This window comes from Pseudophryne corroboree, chromosome 3 (assembly GCF_028390025.1).
Source record: "Pseudophryne corroboree isolate aPseCor3 chromosome 3, aPseCor3.hap2, whole genome shotgun sequence".
NCBI lineage: Eukaryota > Metazoa > Chordata > Amphibia > Anura > Myobatrachidae > Pseudophryne > Pseudophryne corroboree.
The window spans coordinates 66,195,131-66,214,263 of NC_086446.1; the positions used below are offsets into that span (position 1 = coordinate 66,195,131).

Below are 19,133 nucleotides of genomic sequence, written 5' to 3' on the forward strand. Positions count from 1 at the left end.
GTTTAATGGGCGCCCAAAAATGCATTTCCCTGTACTTTAGACGGGGTGGTACGCCCATTGTTTTATTGCACGGATCATGAATCGGGGTCTTAGCAACACTTACCAAACTTGGCGACGTCATAGCAGTGAGCTCTGTAAGTCCCCATGGCCGCACGGTCCTCATTATAGTTTCTGACGTTTGTAAACAAACCATCTGGCATCATGGCTGTGGCCATCTTGGATTTGCTCCATGTGATTCTCTAAGCCAATCCCAGTGCGGCAGTGGTCAGCTGACTCCAGTCACCAATGAACATTCACCACTTCCTATTTAAACCTGAGACTCCCAGCAAACCATGTCAGAGCAACACTTTCCCTCTGGGATAGCTTCTGATCACAGGTCTCTGTTACCTGAATGCTTTCTATGCCACATCACTGTTCCTTTCTAGTATCAGCGTGTTCCTGTACCCAGCTATCCTCAACCTGCTCAGTGCTGCCTCCACCTATTCGTGTGTCCTGGCATGTTCTGATAATCAGCATTTTCTGAAATCCAATTCTGTGCTTTCATCAGAATGTCCTAAAATCCAGCCCGGCGCTCTCATTCACATATCCTGAAATGTAGCCCAGGGCTCTTAGTAGCATATTCTGGAATCCGCCATCATCAACATGTCCTGGTTTCCTGGCCTACACTGCAGCCCAGTCTTACCGGGTGTACTACTTAACGGTGTTCCTTGCACAATGTCACGGCTGTAGTCGTTTGTGAACCCGGACTAAAACTGGACACTGGGTCTGGTCTTGAGCGCTGTGGACAGAACTGGGCAGGCTTAATAAATGATCTGCTCATGCAGACGTAGCAGGTTTGTCAAAAGGCTCTGGGTAGAAGGTGACCAGCTATGGGGTACTGGAACACTGGTGGTGGGAGCCACCAGTACAATAGGTAGCTGGGATGTCACCATGGCTGAGAGTCTCGTGAAGACTGGTGAGTATCAGGATGCTGGGAGTAGTCAGCAATGCAGGGAAGAGAAATGCTGGACAGAACCAGCACAGCCGGGTTTCCAAATGCTGGACGGGACCAGCGAGGTAGCTGGCAGAAGGCTGGGCGGAACCAGCGCAGCAGATTGTCCAGATGCAAGCAAGGTAGTTGGAAGAAGGCTGGGCGGAACCAGCGGAGTAGTCTGTAGAGAATGTTGAGGAGTCAGCAAGGCAGGTGTTCCTGTAGCTGGACGGAACCAGCGGAGTAGTTTGTGGAGAATGCTTGGAGTCAGCAAGGCAGGTTTTCCTGTAGCTGGCCGGAACCAGCAGAGTAGTCTGTAGAGAATGTTAAGGAGTCAGCAAGGCAGGTGTTCCTGTAGCTGGACGGAACCAGCGGAGTAGTTTGTGGAGAATGCTTGGAGTCAGCAAGGCAGGTGTTCCTGTAGCTGGACGGAACCAGCGGAGTAGTTTGTGGAGAATGCTTGGAGTCAGCAAGGCAGGTGTTCCTGTAGCTGGATGGAACCAGCGGAGTAGTTTGTGGAGAATGCTTGGAGTCAGCAAGGCAGGTTTTCCTGTAGCTGGACGGAACCAGCAGAGTAGTCTGTAGAGAATGTTAAGGAGTCAGCAAGGCAGGTGTTCCTGTAGCTGGACGGAACCAGCGAATAGTTTGTGGAGAATGCTTGGAGTCAGCAAGGCAGGTGTTCCTGTAGCTGGATGGAACCAGCCAGCAGTTTGTAGGGAAAAAACAAACAATTACAGGGAAATAACTCTGTAAAAAAGGAAGCGCTGCTAATACCTATCAAAAGAGACAATTCAATATCAAAATATCAGCCTTCTGCCAACTACCTTGCTGGTTCCGCCCAGCATCTGGACAATCTACTGCGCTGGTTCCGCCCAGCCTTCTGCCAACTAACTCGCTGGTCCCGTCCAGCATTTGGAAACCCGGCTGTGCTGGTTCTGTCCAGCATTTCTCTTCCCTGCATTGCTGACTACTCCCAGCATCCTGATACTCACCAGTCTTCACGAGACTCTCAGCCATGGTGACATCCCAGCTACCTATTGTACTGATGGATCACACCACCAGTGTTCCAGTATCCCATAGCTGGTCACCTTCTACCTAGAGCCTATTGACAAACCTGCCACGTCTGCATGAGCAGATCATTTATTAAGCCTGCCCAGTTCTGTCCACAGCGCTCAAGATAGGTATAGGCAGCCCTTCCTTTTTTACAGAGAATGATTTCCCTGTAATTGTTTGTTTTTTGGTTATTCATAAGTTATCCTTATAATTGGGAGCAGCAGCCTGTACCGTCATTATACCACTATTCTCTCAGTGGACACTAGCGCCTGATTGCATATGCATGTGCCGGTGCACTAATTAGTGTGTAGGCACCTGTATATGCAACATTGTGTTTTTGGGATTAAGTTTGTAGGGAATGCTGATGGAGTCAGCAATACAGGTTTTCCAGATGCTGAGCAGTAGTGTAATAGCGCAGTGGGTTTTCCGGACGCTGAGAAATGCTGTAACAGCACTACTGGTTTCTCAGATGCGGAGGATTGGTAAATCAGCAGCAGCAGGTTTTCTGAATACTGAGGTGCGCTGAGTTTGCACAGCTGGTTTTCTGGATGCTGGTAGGAACCAGCAGAGACACTAATGCCGCGATGGTATACAGTCTTTAGATCAGGCATGTCCAAACTGCGGCCATCCAGCTGTTGTGAAACTACATATCCCAGCATGCCCTGACACAGTTTTGCTGTCAGAGAATGCTAAAGGTGTGTCAGGGCATGCTGGGATGCGTAGTTTCTCAACAGCTGGAGTGCCGCAGTTTGGACATGCCTGCTTTAGATGCACTGGATTAGCACTTCCAGTGCACCAGGACACGCTGTGTTGTAAATAGCTGTATGGCCCTTTAAGACCAGCAAGGGAGTCAGTGAGTACTGTGGGGGAATAGTACTGAGTCAATATAGCTGGAGATACTGGAGCTCTACACAGACTGAAGGACATCAAAGCACTGACAGCTTGCCAGTGCTGGGACTTGGAATTTATACCCTGTGCTTACAGCTGACTGGATGAGTGGCTCACATGACGTGGAAGTGAATCCAGATTGGCTCCAGGAAGATCAGCTGACCAGAGACTGTCATGGCGCTGTCCATGGAACGGAACGGCGGGAACTTTGGCGTGGTGCGGCAGTGGATGGCCGCTTGGCAGAGAGGCGCAGACATGGAGTCCCAAGTGCCGTGGCCGGCAGCGCAGGACTTCAGGGGAACGCATGGATGAGGGATCACACCCAGGCTTGCAGTGGAGATAAGACAGAGCGCGGCTGGGGAGCGCGGATAACTTCCGTTTTGTGACACACAATGCTCTGCATAGCGCTGTCAAGCATTCCTGTCATATCTGGATATCCTGCTATCTGCATTCTACTTCAGAGTCAGTCCTAAACATCAGCCATCTGATCAGCATTGCTCTCTGTGACTGTTTAACCATTACTTTGCTTGAAAATCCTTTTTGCCACCATTATGCTGCCTCCGCATGTCACCTATATCATACTTGCCTACCTTCCTGGGAGCTTCGGGAGGCTCTAGAAGAGTAGGAGACTCTCCCAAATCCTGCCCGCTTCTGGGCAGGATGGTGTAAAAATCACCGGCAATCGTGGGGCCGCGTGAAGGGGTGGGGGCTAAATGACTGGCATATGACAGAATAATTCTCTGTGGTTTTTCCTTATATGTTGGTTTATCCATTAACTGCTGTAATTAATAATAATTGTCCTGTGTGGAATTTAGCCCAATTTATCGTAAAGGGAAAAACGGGGAAGGGAAATCGGTTGCACAGGAAGAATAAATACCCCTAATTTATATATAACATTGATTGTTCATAAACGTTTGGGGGTGCTACCACAGATCATGTCATGATACAAGATAAAGGAGAAAAAGAAACAAAAGGATCTGTTCTTAGTGCACAAAGATTTAAAATATAACTTAATTATTTGTTTAATAGTGTTCACTCTAGGAATTTTTTAGGGCAGGGTGCTGACCTTGGGGAAGGCACATTTTTGATTTGGGAGGGCACATTTTAATTTAGAAGGGCAAAGTGATGTACATTGTATCTTGTAAACCATCCTGGGACACCTTCGCTTCAATCTGACAGCACATTTTAAGTTTAAATGTGCCGTCAGATTGAAGCGAAGGTGTCCCAGAATGGTTTATATAGCGTTCATGTGCTGCCAGTTTATTTCTGAAGTGTCTCAATAGGGTTTATATAGTTTATTAAACTATATAAATCCTATTGAGACACATCAGAATTAAACTGGCAGCACATATTGCTATATAAACCCTATTGAGACACTTCAGAAAAGACTGGCAGCACATATTGCTATATAAACCCTATTGAGACACTTTAGAAAAGACTGGCAGCACATATTGCTATATAAACCCTATCGAGACACTTTAAGAATTAAACTGGCAGCACGTGTTGCTATATAAACCCTATTGAGACACTTTAGAAATAATCTGGCAGCACATCGTATTTTAAGTTTAAATGTGCTGTCAGATTGAAGCAAAGGTGTCCCAGAATGGTTTATATAGCATTCATGTGCTGCCAGTTTATTTCTTAAGTGTCTCAATAGGGTTTATATAGTTCATTAAACTATATAAACTCTATTGAGACACTTCAGAATATATCAGGGCCGTTTAGAGACTGGGAGCTCTCCAGGGTAAACAAGCAGGGGATATCCTCTCACATCTGAAGCCTAATAGGTTACATCAGTCATTAGATTGTATAAAGGGTGTATGATTTCCCAATGCTATCATAATGTTTTCTGCAGCTACATATACATGGCCATACAGTTTTTGGCAATTAGGAAAAAAAAAATAAACAGTCACCATTGTCTCCAGTGGAAGAAACCAGCAGTTTGTTAGGACTTAGATCTCTTACACATTTATTTGTAATTCATAGGTAATGTGTCACAATAAGATTAGTTGAGTGCTGCCAGATTAAAATAAGATTTTAAACCTACCGGTAAATCTTTTTCTCATAGTCCGTAGAGGATGCTGGGACTCCGTAAGGACCATGGGGATAGACAGGCTCCGCAGGAGACATGGGCACCCCAAGAAAGACTTTGGATCTGGGTGTGCACTGGCTCCTCCCTCCACGCCCCTCCCCCAGACCTCAGCTAGAGAAACTGTGCCCAGAGGAGACGGACAGTACGAGAAAAGGATTTTTGTTAATCTAAGGGAAAGATTCATACCAGCCACACCAATCACACCGTATAACTTGTGATATACTATCTAGTTAACAGTATGAAACAACAACATATCATCGGTCCAAAACCGACAAAACTATAACATAACCCTTATGAAAGCAATAACTATATACAAGTCTTGCAGAAGTAGTCCGCACTTGGGACGGGCGCCCAGCATCCTCTACGGACTACGAGAAAAAGATTTACTGGTAGGTTTAAAATCTTATTTTCTCTAACGTCCTAGAGGATGCTGGGACTCCGTAAGGACCATGGGGATTATACCAAAGCTCCCAAACGGGCGGGAGAGTGCGGATGACTCTGCAGCACCGATTGAGCAAATAGGAGGTCCTCCTCAGCCAGGGTATCAAACTTATAGAACTTTGCAAAGGTGTTTGACCCCGACCAAGTAGCAGATCGGCACAACTGTAGTGCCGAGACCCCTCGGGCAGCCGCCCAAGACGAGCCCACCTTCCTAGTGGAATGGGCCTTAACCGATTTTGGTAACGGCAATCCTGCCGTAGAATGCGCCTGCTGAATCGTGTTACAGATCCAGCGAGCAATAGTCTGCTTTGAAGCAGGGCCGCCAACCTTGTTGGCTGCATACAGGACAAACAGTGCTTCTGTTTTTCGGATCCTAGCCGTTCTGGCCACGTAAATTTTCAAAGCCCTGACCACATCAAGAGACTCAGAATCCTCCAAGTCACGTGTAGCCACAGGCACGACAATAGGTTGGTTCATATGAAAGGATGAGACCACCTTAGGTAGGAATTGAGGACGGGTCCGCAATTCCGCTCTATCCATATGGAAAACCAGATAGGGGCTTTTATGTGATAAAGCCGCTAATTCCGAAACTCGCCTAGCCGAAGCCAAGGCTAACAACATGACCACCTTCCAAGTGAGGTATTTCAACTCCACTGTTTTAAGTGGTTCAAACCAATGTGACTTAAGGAAACTTAACACCACGTTAAGGTCCCAAAGCGCAACCGGAGGTACAAAAGGAGGCTGAATATGCAGTACTCCCTTCACAAAAGTCTGTACTTCAGGCAGAGAGGCCAATTCCTTTTGAAAGAAAATGGATAAGGCCGAAATCTGGACTTTAATGGAGCCTAATTTTAGGCCCAAATTCACTCCAGTTTGTAGGAAGTGAAGAAAATTGCCTAGATGGAATTCTTCCTTAGGAGCATTCCTGGCCTCACACCAAGAAACATATTTTCTCCATATTCGGTGATAATGTTTAGATGTCAAGGCCTTCCTAGCCTTTATTAGCGTAGGAATGACCGCATCCGGAATACCTTTTTCCGCTAGGATCCGGAGTTCAACCGCCATGCCGTCAAACGCAGCCGCGGTAAGTCTTGGACCCTGTTGCAACAGGTCCTGTCTTAGAGGAAGAGGCCACGGATCTTCTGTGAGCATTTCCTGCAGATCCGGATACCAGGTCCTTCGTGGCCAATCCGGAACAATGAGTATTGTTCTCACTCCTCTTTTTCTTATTATCCTCAACACCTTGGGTATGAGAGGAAGAGGAGGAAATACATAGACAGACTGGAACACCCACGGTGTCACTATGGCATCCACAGCTACCGCCTGAGGGTCTCTTGACCTGGCGCAATACCTTTGTAGCTTTTTGTTGAGACGGGACGCCATCATGTCTATTTGGGGCAGTCCCCACCGACTTGCAATCTGCGCGAAGACTTCCTGATGCAGTCCCCACTCTCCCGGATGCAGGTCGTATCTGCTGAGGAAGTCTGCTTCCCAGTTGTCCACTCCCGGAATGAACACTGCTGACAGTGCGCTTACATGATTCTCCGCCCAGCGAAGAATTCTGCTGGCTTCCGCCTTCGCCACTCTGCTCCTTGTGCCGCCTTGGCGGTTTACATGAGCTACTGCGGTGACGTTGTCTGACTGGATCAGAACTGGTCGGTCGCAAAGTAAGGTCTCCGCTTGACGTAGGGCGTTGTATATGGCCCTTAGTTCCAGGATGTTGATGTGAAGACAAGTCTCTTGACTTGACCAAAGGCCTTGGAAATTTCTTCCCTGTGTGACTGCTCCCCAACCTCGGAGGCTCGCGTCCGTGGTCACTAGAACCCAGTCCTGAATGCCGAACCTGCGGCCCTCTAGAAGGTGAGCACTTTGCAGCCACCACAGGAGAGATACCCTGGCCCTGGGGGACAGGGTGATCCGCTGATGCATTTGCAGATGTGACCCGGACCATTTGTCCAATAGGTCCCATTGGAAGGTCCTTGCATGGAATTCGTAAGTCGCCACCATTTTTCCCAGGACTTGAGTGCAATGATGTACTGACACTTGTTTTGGCTTCAACAGGTTCTTGACTAGAGTCATGAGTTCCTGCGCTTTTTCTATCGGAAGAAAAACCCTTTTCTGGTCTGTGTTCAGAATCATGCCCAAGAACGGCAGACGAGTCGTAGGATTCAGCTGCGACTTTGGAATATTGAGAATCCAGCCGTGTCGCTGTAACACATTCAGGAAAGTGATACGCTGTTCAGCAACTTCTCCCGTGATCTCGCTTTTATGAGGAGATCGTCCAAGTACGGGATAATTGTGACACCTTGCTTGCACAGGAGCACCATCATTTCCGCCATTACCTAGGTGAAAATTCTCGGGGCCGTGGAAAGCCCAAACGGCAACGTCTGAAATTGGTAATGACAATCCTGTACCGCAAATCTCAGGTACGCCTGATGAGGAGGATATATGGGAACATGCAGGTATGCATCCTTTATGTCCAGAGATACCATAAAATCCCCCCCTTCCAGGCTGGCGATGACCGCTTTGAGCGATTCCATCTTGAACTTGAACCGTTTTAAGTAAAGGTTCAGGGATTTTAAATTCAAAATGGGTCTGACCGAACCGTCCGGTTTCGGGACCACAAACAGAGTTGAGTAGTACCCCTTCCCTCTTTGAAGCAGGGGAACCTCGACCACCACTTGTTGAAGACATAATTTGTGAATCGCATGTAACACTATCTCCCTTTCCAGGGGAGAAGCCGGTAGGGCCGATTTGAAAAACCGGCGAGGAGGCACCTCTTCGAATTTCTATTGCCCAGGGATCCACCTGTGAGTGAACCAAGATGTGGCTGAAAAGTCGAAGACGTGCCCCCACTGGAGCGGACTACCTCAGGGGAGCCCCAGCGTCATGCGGTGGATTTAGCAGAGGCCGGGGAGGACTTCTGTTCCTGGGAACTAGCTGTGTTGTGCAGCTTTTTCCCTCTGCCCTTACCTCTGGCAAGAAAGGACGATCCACATACTCTTTTGCTTTTATTTGAACGAAAGGACTGCATTTGATAATGAGGCGCTTTCTTAGATTGTGAGGGAATATATGGCAAAAAATTCGATTTACCTGCCGTAGCTGTGGAGACGAGGTCCGAGAGGCCTTCTCCAAATAATTTCTCACCCTTGTAAGGCAAAAACTCCATATGCCTCTTTGAGTCGGCATCACCTGTCCACTGTCGTGTCCATAAGACTCGCCTAGCAGAAATAGACATAGCGTTTATCCTGGAACCCAGTAAACTAATGTCTCTTTGAGCATCCCTCATATATAAGACAGCATCTTTTATATGGGGTGGTCTTCAGTTTGCCGAATGTCGGGATCCCAGCGCGCAGTATACCGGCGCCGGAATCCCGACACCCGGCATACATTCTCCCTCGTGGGGGTCCACGACCCCCCTGGAGGGAGAATAAAATAGCGTAGCGTGGTGAGCGCAGCGGGCCCGCAAGGGGCTCCTTTGCGCTCGCCACGGTGTTGGTATGCCGGCGGTCGGGCTCCCGGCGCCGGAATGCTGGTCGCCGGGAGCCCGACCGCCGGCATACCATACTACACCCTTTATATGCCCTAGGGTCATTAAAATGGTATCTTTATCAAGGGTCTCAATATCCGCTGATAAGGAATCAGTCCATGCTGCTACAGCACTACAAACCCAGGCCGACGCAATAGCCGGTCTGAGTAAAATACCAGAATGTGTGTAAATGGACTTCAAGGTAACCTCCTGCTTGCGGTCAGCAGGATCCTTGAGGGTAGCCGTATCTTGGGATGGGAGCGCTATCTTTTTTGATAAGCGTGTCAAAGCCTTGTCTACCCTAGGGGAGGATTCCCACCGTATTCTGTCCTGTGACGGGAAAGGATACGCTATTAGAATCCTTTTGGGAATCTGCAGTTTTTTGTCTGGCGTTTCCCACGCTTTTTAGCATAATTCGTTCAGCTCATGTGAGGAGGGAAAGGTGACCTCAGGTTTCCTTCCCTTATACATGTGTACCCTCGTGTCAGGGACAGGGGGTTCCTCAGTGATATGCAAAACATCTTTTATTGCGATAATCATATCGAATACATTTTGCCACCCTTGGCTGTAATTTTGCATCACCGTAGTCGACACTGGAGTCTGAATCCGTGTCGGTATCTGTGTCAACTATTTGGGATAGTGGGCGCTTCTGAGACCCCGAAGGTCCCGGCGACATTGGGACAGACATGGGTTGACTCCCTGACTGTACCCTAGCTTCAGCTTTGTCTAATCTTTTGTGCAATAAATTAACATTAGCACTTAAAACATTCCACATATCCATCCAGTCAGGTGTCGGCGCTGCCGACGAAGACCTAACATTCATACACTCCCCCTCCTCCGTAGGTGAGCCTTCAACCTCACCTCAGACATGTCGACACACACGTACCGACACACCACACACACACACACAGGGAAGCTCTTTTCTGAAGACAGGTTCCCCACCAGGCCCCTTAGAGAGACAGAGAGAGAGTATGCCAGCACACACCCCAGCGCTATATGACCCAGGAAAAAACACAGAATGTTTACCCAGTAGCGCTTTTGTAGTATGTATATGCGCCACTTATGTGCCCCCCCCCCCCCCCCCCTCTACTTTAAAACCCTCTTTCACCGTGTGTCAAGCAGGGGAGAGTCCGGGGAGCTTCCTCTCAGCGGTGCTGTGGAGAAAAATGGCGCTGGTGAGTGCTGAGGGAGAAGCCCCGCCCCCTCGGCGGCGGGCTTCTGTCCCGCTCAATTTTGTTAATAACATGGCGCGGGCTCTTTATACACATGTACAGTGCCCAGCTGTACATGTATATATATATGTTTGCCACAGGAGAGGTTTATATTGCTGCCCAGGGCGCCCCCCCTGCGCCCTGCACCCTTACAGTGACCGATGTGTGTGAGGTGAATGGGAGCAATGGCGCACAGCTTCACTGCTGTGCGTTACCTCTATGAAGATCAAGGTGTCTTCTGCCGCCTCTGAAGTCTTTTCCTCAATACTCACCCGGCTTCTATCTTCCGGCTCTGCGAGGAGGACGGCGGCGCGGCTCTGGGACGGACGGCGAGGGTGAGACCTGCGTACCGATCCCTCTGGAGCTAATGGTGTCCAGTAGCCTAAGAAACAGAGCCCTGAAACTCAGAGAAGTGGGTCTGTTTCTCTCTCCTCAGTCCCTCGATGCAGGGAGTCTGTTGCCAGCAGGCTCCCTGAAAATAAAAAACCTAACTAAAATACTTTCTTTGACAGGAAGAGCTCCCTGAAAGCACCCAGTTTCCACTGGGCACAGTATCAAACTGAGGTCTGGGGGAGGGGCGTGGAGGGAGGAGCCAGTGCACACCCAGATCCAAAGTCTTTCTTGGGGTGCCCATGTCTCCTGCAGAGCCCGTCTATCCCCATGGTCCTTACGGAGTCCCAGCATCCTCTAGGACGTTAGAGGAAACTAAAGGGGCACCAGGCGACTTATATACAGTAGGATAAATAGCTTAGTCTGGCAGCACTAGTCTTATATGATGTTTGTGTGTCAATACAACTTACTGGGGGCTGATGCTGCAGGAGTGATCGCACTGGTCCCCCCCTCACACATCGCGGAACTGGATGAAAATGGCCGCCACACTGATCCTTCCCGGCGTCCTCTTTTATAGGGTCATGTACACAGAGGAGGGCTGGGTTTGCCTCGACGGGAGAGGCAAATCCAGCCCTCCTCATCTCACCAGCAGCCTGCAGTATTAGCGAGAGCTGTGAGAGCATTAGCGCAACAAGCCTGAGGCAGCGGCAGGGAGGAGTGGCAGCGCGGCGGGGAGGAGTGGCAGATGCGGCGGGGAGGAGCGGCAGCGCGGCGGAGAGGAGTGACAGCGCGGCGGAGAGGAGTGACAGATGCGGCGGGGAGGAGTGACAGCGCGGCCCGGCGTGGCAGTCCTTTACTAATCAGCAGGACGGGCAGAAATGGGCAGGGCGCTTTTCTGACACTCAGAAAAGGAGCAGGGCGCAGCGCCCCGCGAAAGAAGGCTAGAGTGAACACTATTTAAAAATGGATGACATGTTATGCTTTTACGTGTCTTGCTAATTAACTAGTATGCGAAATATTAAAAAACACAAATAACAAATATGTGAAAGTATGACAACACTGAACTACAAACAAGAAAGAATAAAATAAGAATTTACTCACCGGTAATTCTATTTCTCGTAGTCCGTAGTGGATGCTGGGAACTCCGTAAGGACCATGGGGAATAGCGGGCTCCGAAGGAGGCTGGGCACTCTAGAAAGATCTTAGACTACCTGGTGTGCACTGGCTCCTCCCACTATGACCCTCCTCCAAGCCTCAGTTAGGTACTGTGCCCGGACGAGCGTACACAATAAGGAAGGATTTTGAATCCCGGGTAAGACTCATACCAGCCACACCAATCACACCGTACAACTCGTGATATGAAACACAGTTAACAGTATGAAACAATAGAGCCTCTCAACAGATGGCTCAACAATAACCTGATTTAGTTAACAATAACTATGTACAAGTATTGCAGATAAACCGCACTTGGGATGGGCGCCCAGCATCCACTACGGACTACGAGAAATAGAATTACCGGTGAGTAAATTCTTATTTTCTCTAACGTCCTAGTGGATGCTGGGAACTCCGTAAGGACCATGGGGATTATACCAAAGCTCCCAAACGGGCGGGAGAGTGCGGATGACTCTGCAGCACCGAATGAGAGAACTCCAGGTCCTCCTCAGTCAGGGTATCAAATTTGTAGAATTTTGCAAACGTGTTTGCCCCTGACCAAGTAGCTGCTCGGCAAAGTTGTAAAGCCGAGACCCCTCGGGCAGCCGCCCAAGATGAGCCCACCTTCCTTGTGGAATGGGCATTGACAGATTTTGGCTGTGGCAGGCCTGCCACAGTATGTGCAAGCTGAATTGTACTACAAATCCAACGAGCAATAGTCTGCTTAGAAGCAGGAGCACCCAGCTTGTTGGGTGCATACAGGATAAACAGCGAGTCAGATTTTCTGACTCCAGCCGTCCTGGAAACATATATTTTCAGGGCCCTGACAACGTCTAGCAACTTGGAGTCCTCCAAATCCTTAGTAGCCGCAGGCACCACAATAGGCTGGTTCAGGTGAAACGCTGACACCACCTTAGGGAGAAACTGGGGACGAGTCCTCAATTCTGCCCTATCCATATGGAAAATCAGATAAGGGCTTTTACATGATAAAGCCGCCAACTCTGACACTCGCCTGGCTGAAGCCAAGGCCAATAACATGACCACTTTCCACGTGAGATATTTCAGATCCACGGTTTTTAGTGGCTCAAACCAATGTGATTTTAAGAAACTCAACATCACGTTGAGATCCCAAGGTGCCACAGGAGGCACAAATGGGGGCTGAATATGCAGCACTCCTTTCACAAATGTCTGAACTTCAGTTACTGAAGCTAGTTCTTTTTGAAAGAAAATCGACAGAGCCGAGATCTGTACCTTAATGGAGCCCAGTTTTAGGCCCATATTCACTCCTGCTTGCAGGAAATGCAGAAATCGACCTAGTTGAAATTCCTCTGTTGGGGCCTTTTTGGCCTCGCACCATGCAACATATTTCCGCCATATGCGGTGATAATGCTTTGCCGTAACATCTTTCCTGGCTTTAATAAGCGTAGGAATGACTTCCTCCGGAATGCCCTTTTCCTTCAGGATCCGGCGTTCAACCGCCATGCCGTCAAACGCAGCCGCGGTAAGTCTTGGAACAGACAGGGGCCCTGCTGCAGCAGGTCCTGTCTGAGCGGCAGAGACCACGGGTCCTCTGAGATCATCTCTTGAAGTTCCGGGTACCACGCTCTTCTCGGCCAATCCGGAACCACGAGAATTGTGTTTACTCCTCGCTTTCTTATTATTCTCAATACCTTTGGTATGAGAGGTAGAGGAGGGAACACATAAACTGACCGGTACACCCACGGTGTCACTAGAGCGTCCACAGCTATCGCCTGAGGGTCTCTTGACCTGGCGCAATACTTCTCTAGTTTTTTGTGGACGACCCCATTGATTTACAATCATTTGGAAGACTTCTGGATGAAGTCCCCACTCTCCCGGGTGGAGGTCGTGCCTGCTGAGAAAGTCTGCTTCCCAGTTGTCCACTCCCGGGATGAACACTGCTGACAGTGCTAGTACATGATTCTCCGCCCATCTGAGAATTTTTGTGGCTTCTGCCATCGCCGTCCTGCTTCTTGTGCCGCCCTGTCGATTCACATGGGCGACTGCCGTGATGTTGTCTGACTGGATCAGCACCGGCTGGTGTAGAAGCAGGGATTTTGCTTGACTTAGGGCATTGTAAATGGCCCTTAGTTCCAGAATATTTATGTGAAGGGCAGTCTCCTGACTTGACCATAGTCCTTGGAAATTTCTTCCCTTTGTGACTGCCCCCCAGCCTCGTAGGCTGGCATCCGTGGTCACCAGGACCCAGTCCTGTATGCCGAATCTGCGGCCCTCCAGAAGATGAGCACTGTGCAGCCACCACAGAAGAGACACCCTGGTTCGTGGAGACAGGGTTATTAAACGATGCATCTGAAGATGCGATCCGGACCACTTGTCCAACAGGTCCCACTGAAAAATCCTGGCATGGAACCTGCCGAATGGAATTGCTTCGTAAGAAGCTACCATCTTTCCCAGGACCCGCGTGCAGTGATGCACCGATACCTGTTTTGGTTTTAGGAGGTCTCTGACTAGAGAAGACAACTCCCTGGCTTTCTCCTCCGGGAGAAACACTTTTTTCTGGGCCGTGTCCAGAATCATTCCCAGGAACATTAGACGTGTCGTGGGGACCAGCTGTGACTTTGGGATATTCAGAATCCAGCCGTGCTGGCGCAGCACTTCCTGAGATAGTGCTACTCCCACTAACAACTGTTCCTTGGATCGTGCCTTTATTAGGAGATCGTCCAAGTATGGGATAATTAAAACTCCCTTTTTTCGAAGGAGTATCATCATTTCCGCCATAACCTTGGTAAATACCCTCGGTGCCGTGGAGAGTCCAAACGGCAGCGTCTGGAATTGGTAATGGCATTCCTGTACCACAAATCTGAGGTACTCCTGGTGAGAATTGTAAATGGGGACATGCAGGTAAGCATCCTTGATGTCCAGGGATACCATGTAATCCCCCTCGTCCAGGCTTGCAATAACCGCCCTGAGCGATTCCATCTTGAACTTGAATTTTTTTATGTATGTGTTCAAGGATTTCAAATTTAAAATGGGTCTCACCGAACCGTCCGGTTTCGGCACCACAAATAGTGTGGAATAGTAACCCCGGCCTTGTTGAAGTAGGGGTACCTTGATTATCACCTGCTGGGAATACAGCTTGTGAATCGCTGCTAGCACCGCCTCCCTGTCTGAGGGAGCAATCGGCAAGGCGGATTTTAGGAAACGGCGGGGTGGAGTCGCCTCGAATTCCAGCCTGTATCCCTGAGATACTATTTGAAGGATCCAGGGATCCACCTGTGAGCGGGCCCACTGATCGCTGAAATTCCTGAGGCGGGCCCCCACCGTACCTGGCTCCGCCTGTGAAGCCCCACCGTCATGCGGCGGACTTGGAAGAGGAAGCGGGGGAGGACTTTTGTTCCTGGGAACCTGCTGTTTGCTGCAGCCTTTTTCCCCTGCCTCTGCCTCTTGACAGAAAAGACCCTCCTTTTCCCCGCTTGTTTTTCTGGGACCGAAAGGACTGAACCTGATAAAATGGCGCCTTCTTAGGCTGTGAGGGGACATGGGGTAAAAATGCTGACTTCCCAGACGTTGCTGTGGAAACTAGGTCGGAGAGACCATCCCCAAATAATTCCTCCCCCTTATAAGGCAAGACTTCCATGTGCCTTTTGGAATCTGCATCTCCAGTCCACTGGCGAGTCCATAAGCATCTCCTAGCAGAGATAGATAATGCACTTATTTTAGATGCCAGCCGGCAGATTTCCCTCTGTGCATCTCTCATGTATAAGACTGAGTCTTTTATATGGTCAATTGTTAGCAGGATCGTGTCTCTGTCTAACGTGTCAATATTTTCTGACAGTTTATCTGACCACGCAGCGGCAGCACTGCACATCCATGCTGACGCAATAGCTGGTCTGAGTATAATGCCCGAGTGTGTATATACAGACTTCAGGATCGCCTCCTGCTTTCTATCAGCAGGTTCCTTAAGGGCGGCCGTATCCTGGGACGGTAATGCCACCTTTTTAGACAAACGTGTGAGCGCTTTATCCACCCTCGGGGGTGTTTCCCAACGTAACCTATCCTCTGGCGGGAAAGGGAACGCCATTAGTAGCTTCTTAGGAATTACCAATTTCTTATCAGGGGAAGCCCACGCTTCTTCACACACTTCATTTAATTCATCTGACGGGGGAAAAACTACAGGTAGTTTTTTCTCCCCAAACATAATACCCTTTTTTGTGGTACCTGGATGTAAATCAGAAATATTTAACACCTCTTTCATTGCCTCAATCATGCAGTGAATGGCCTTAACGGGCATTAAATTTGACTCATCGTCGTCGACACTGGTGTCAGTATCCGTGTCGACATCTACTTGTGCCACCTGAGATAACGGGCATTTCAGAGCCCCTGATGACTTTTGAGACACCTGGACAGGCACGAGCTGAAGACTCGGCGGTCCCACAGTCGGCATGTCGTCAAATTTTTTATGTAAGGAGTCTATACGTGCACTCATTTCCTGCCATAATACCATCCACTCAGGTGTCTGACCCCCAGGGGGTGACATCCCTGCTAAAGGCATCTGCTCCCCCTCCACATCATTATCCTCCTCAAACATGTCGACACAGCCGTACCGACACACTCCACACACACAGGGAATGCTCAAATAGAGGACAGGACCCACAAAAGCCCTTTGGGGGGACAGAGTAAGAGTATGCCAGCACACACCAGAGCGCTATATATATATAGGGACTAACTGAGTTATGTCCCTAATAGCTGCTTTTTATATAATATACTGTATACAGTGCCAATTTTAATGCCCCCCCTCTCTTTTCCCTCTTACCGTACTGTAGAATTGCAGGGAAGAGCCAGGGAGCTTCCTTCCAGCCGAGCTGTGAGGGAAAAATGGCGCCAGTGTGCTGAGGAGATAGGCTCCGCCCCTTTTTCGCGGCCTATTCTCCCGCTTTTTATGGGATTCTGGCAGGGGTATTTACCTCATATATAGCCCCAGGGGCTATATATTGAGGTATTTTAGCCAGCCAAGGTGTTTTTATTGCTGCCTCAGGGCGCCCCCCCCCCCCCAGCGCCCTGCACCCTCAGTGACCGGAGTGTGAAGTGTGTATGAGGAGCAATGGCGCACAGCTGCAGTGCTGTGCGCTACCTTGAAGACAGGATGTCTTCATGCCGCCGATTTTCCGGACCATCTTCTTGCTTCTGGCTCTGTAAGGGGGACGGCGGCGCGGCTCCGGGACCGAACATCAAGGCTGGGCCTGCGGTCGATCCCTCTGGAGCTAATGGTGTCCAGTAGCCTAAGAAGCCCAATCCGGCTGCAAGCAGGCGAGTTCGCTTCTTCTCCCCTTAGTCCCTCGCTGCAGTGAGCCTGTTGCCAGCAGGTCTCACTGAAAATAACAAATTCTAAGACTATAACTTTCTAAGAGCTCAGGAGAGCCCCTAGTGTGCATCCAACCTCGGCCGGGCACGAAATCTAACTGAGGCTTGGAGGAGGGTCATAGTGGGAGGAGCCAGTGCACACCAGGTAGTCTAAGATCTTTCTAGAGTGCCCAGCCTCCTTCGGAGCCCGCTATTCCCCATGGTCCTTACGGAGTTCCCAGCATCCACTAGGACGTTAGAGAAATATAGATTTGTTTAAAAAAACCGAGCGTCTGTTTTGTGTCTGTCCTGTTTAATCACTGTCTTAGTATAAATCAGTATTGCTCTGTATTTGTTTACACTTTATATTATATATTGACACAATTGTGTCAGAGCTGCTACTTTAGTGCTTCTATAAAAACCTTGGCATATTGCCCAGACTCCTTAGGGTTTGGATACAATTATGTGTCTCAATCTTCAATAGTGTAACAAAGTGATCCTGTATGTCTCAGAATATCCTTAGTCGACTCAAATCATATCTTATAGAAACAGGTTTTTCTGCTTTGATACTGCATATTTTATGCAATAATAGCTAATAGGCACATCCCATCTCTACATTTTCATTTATGATTACAAATAACGAGTTTTATGGTAAGAACTTACCCTTGTTAAAACTCTTTCTGCGAGGTACACTGGGCTCCACAAGTCTGGACAATGGGGTGTAGAGTAGGATCTTGATCTGAGGCACCAACAGGCTCAAAGCTTTGACTGTTCCCAGAATGCACAGCGCCGCCTCCTCTATAACCACGCCTCCCTGCACAGGAGCTCAGTTTTTAGTTAACCAGCCCAATGCAGTAGCAGGAAAAGAGACGACAACGGTTAGTAGCCACATACACCACACTCTCACGACAAGAGAAGTGTCAGCGGCTAATGTCATATCAACCCAAAGAAGCTAAGTGCGTCAGGGTGGGCGCCTTGTGGAGCCCAGTGTACCTCGCAGAAAGAGTTTTAACAAGGGTAAGTTCTTACCATAAAACTCGTTTTCTGCTGCGGGGTACACTGGGGTCCACAAGGATAGACATTGGGGATGTCCTAAAGCAGTTCCTTATGGGAGGTGACGCACTGTAGCGGGCACAAGAACCCGGCGTCCAAAGGTAGCATCCTGGGAAGCTGCAGTATCGAAGGCATAGAACCTGATGAACGTGTTCCCGGAGGACCACGTAGCCGCCTTACACAATTGGTCAAGGGTCGCACCACGTTGGGCCGCCCAAGAAGGTCCAACAGACCGAGTAGAATGGGCCGTAATGTGAACAGGAGCTGACAGACCAGCCTTCACATAAGCATGCGCAATCACCATTCTGATCCACCTGGCCAGGGTCTGCTTGTGAGCAGGCCAGCCACGTTTGTGAAATCCAAACAAAACAAAGAGAGAATCAGACTTTCGAATAGAAGCAGTTTTCTTCACATAGATACGGAGAGCCCGTACCACATCCAAAGACCTGGGAGACAGATCAGGAGAAACAAGTGCCGGAACCACAATCTCCTGGTTAAGGTGGAACGAGGAAACCACCTTAGGTAAATATCCGGGACGAGTCCTAAGAACCGCCCGGTCACGGTGAAAAATCAGATATGGGGAACTACAAGACAAGGCACCCAAATCCGACACTCTTCTAGCAGAGGCAATAGCCAGCAAGAACACCACCTTAAGGGAAAGCCACTTAATGTCAGCTTGAACCAAGAGGTTCAAATAGAGGTTTCTGCAACGCCTCCAAAACCACCGACAAGTCCCAAGGAGCAACAGGCGGGACATAGGGAGGTTGGATACGCAACACACCCTGAGTGAAAGTATGATCATCAGGTAAAGTCGCAATTTTTCTCTGAAACCACACCGACAAGGCAGAAATATGAACCTTGAGGGAGGCCAGACGCAGGCCTAAATCTAGGCCCTGCTGTAGAAAAGCCAAAAGTTTGGCTGTACTAAACTTGGAAGCGTCATAATGGTTAGATGCGCACCAAACAAAGTAGGAATGCCAGACCCGATGGTAAATCCGAGCAGAGGCCGGTATCCGGGCCCGCAACATAGTTTTAATGACCTCTTCAGAAAAACCCTTAGCTCTTAAGACGGAAGCTTCAAGAGCCACGCCGTCA

General features: G+C 49.2%; 1 protein-coding gene across 1 annotated transcript in view; it reads right to left on the reverse strand.

Moving 5' to 3' along the window:
* The window catches only part of LOC135054747 (gastrula zinc finger protein XlCGF26.1-like), an 89,061-nt gene that overhangs the window by 38,135 nt on the left and 31,793 nt on the right, over positions 1-19,133 (reverse strand). The gene's annotated exons all lie outside the window — the stretch shown is intronic.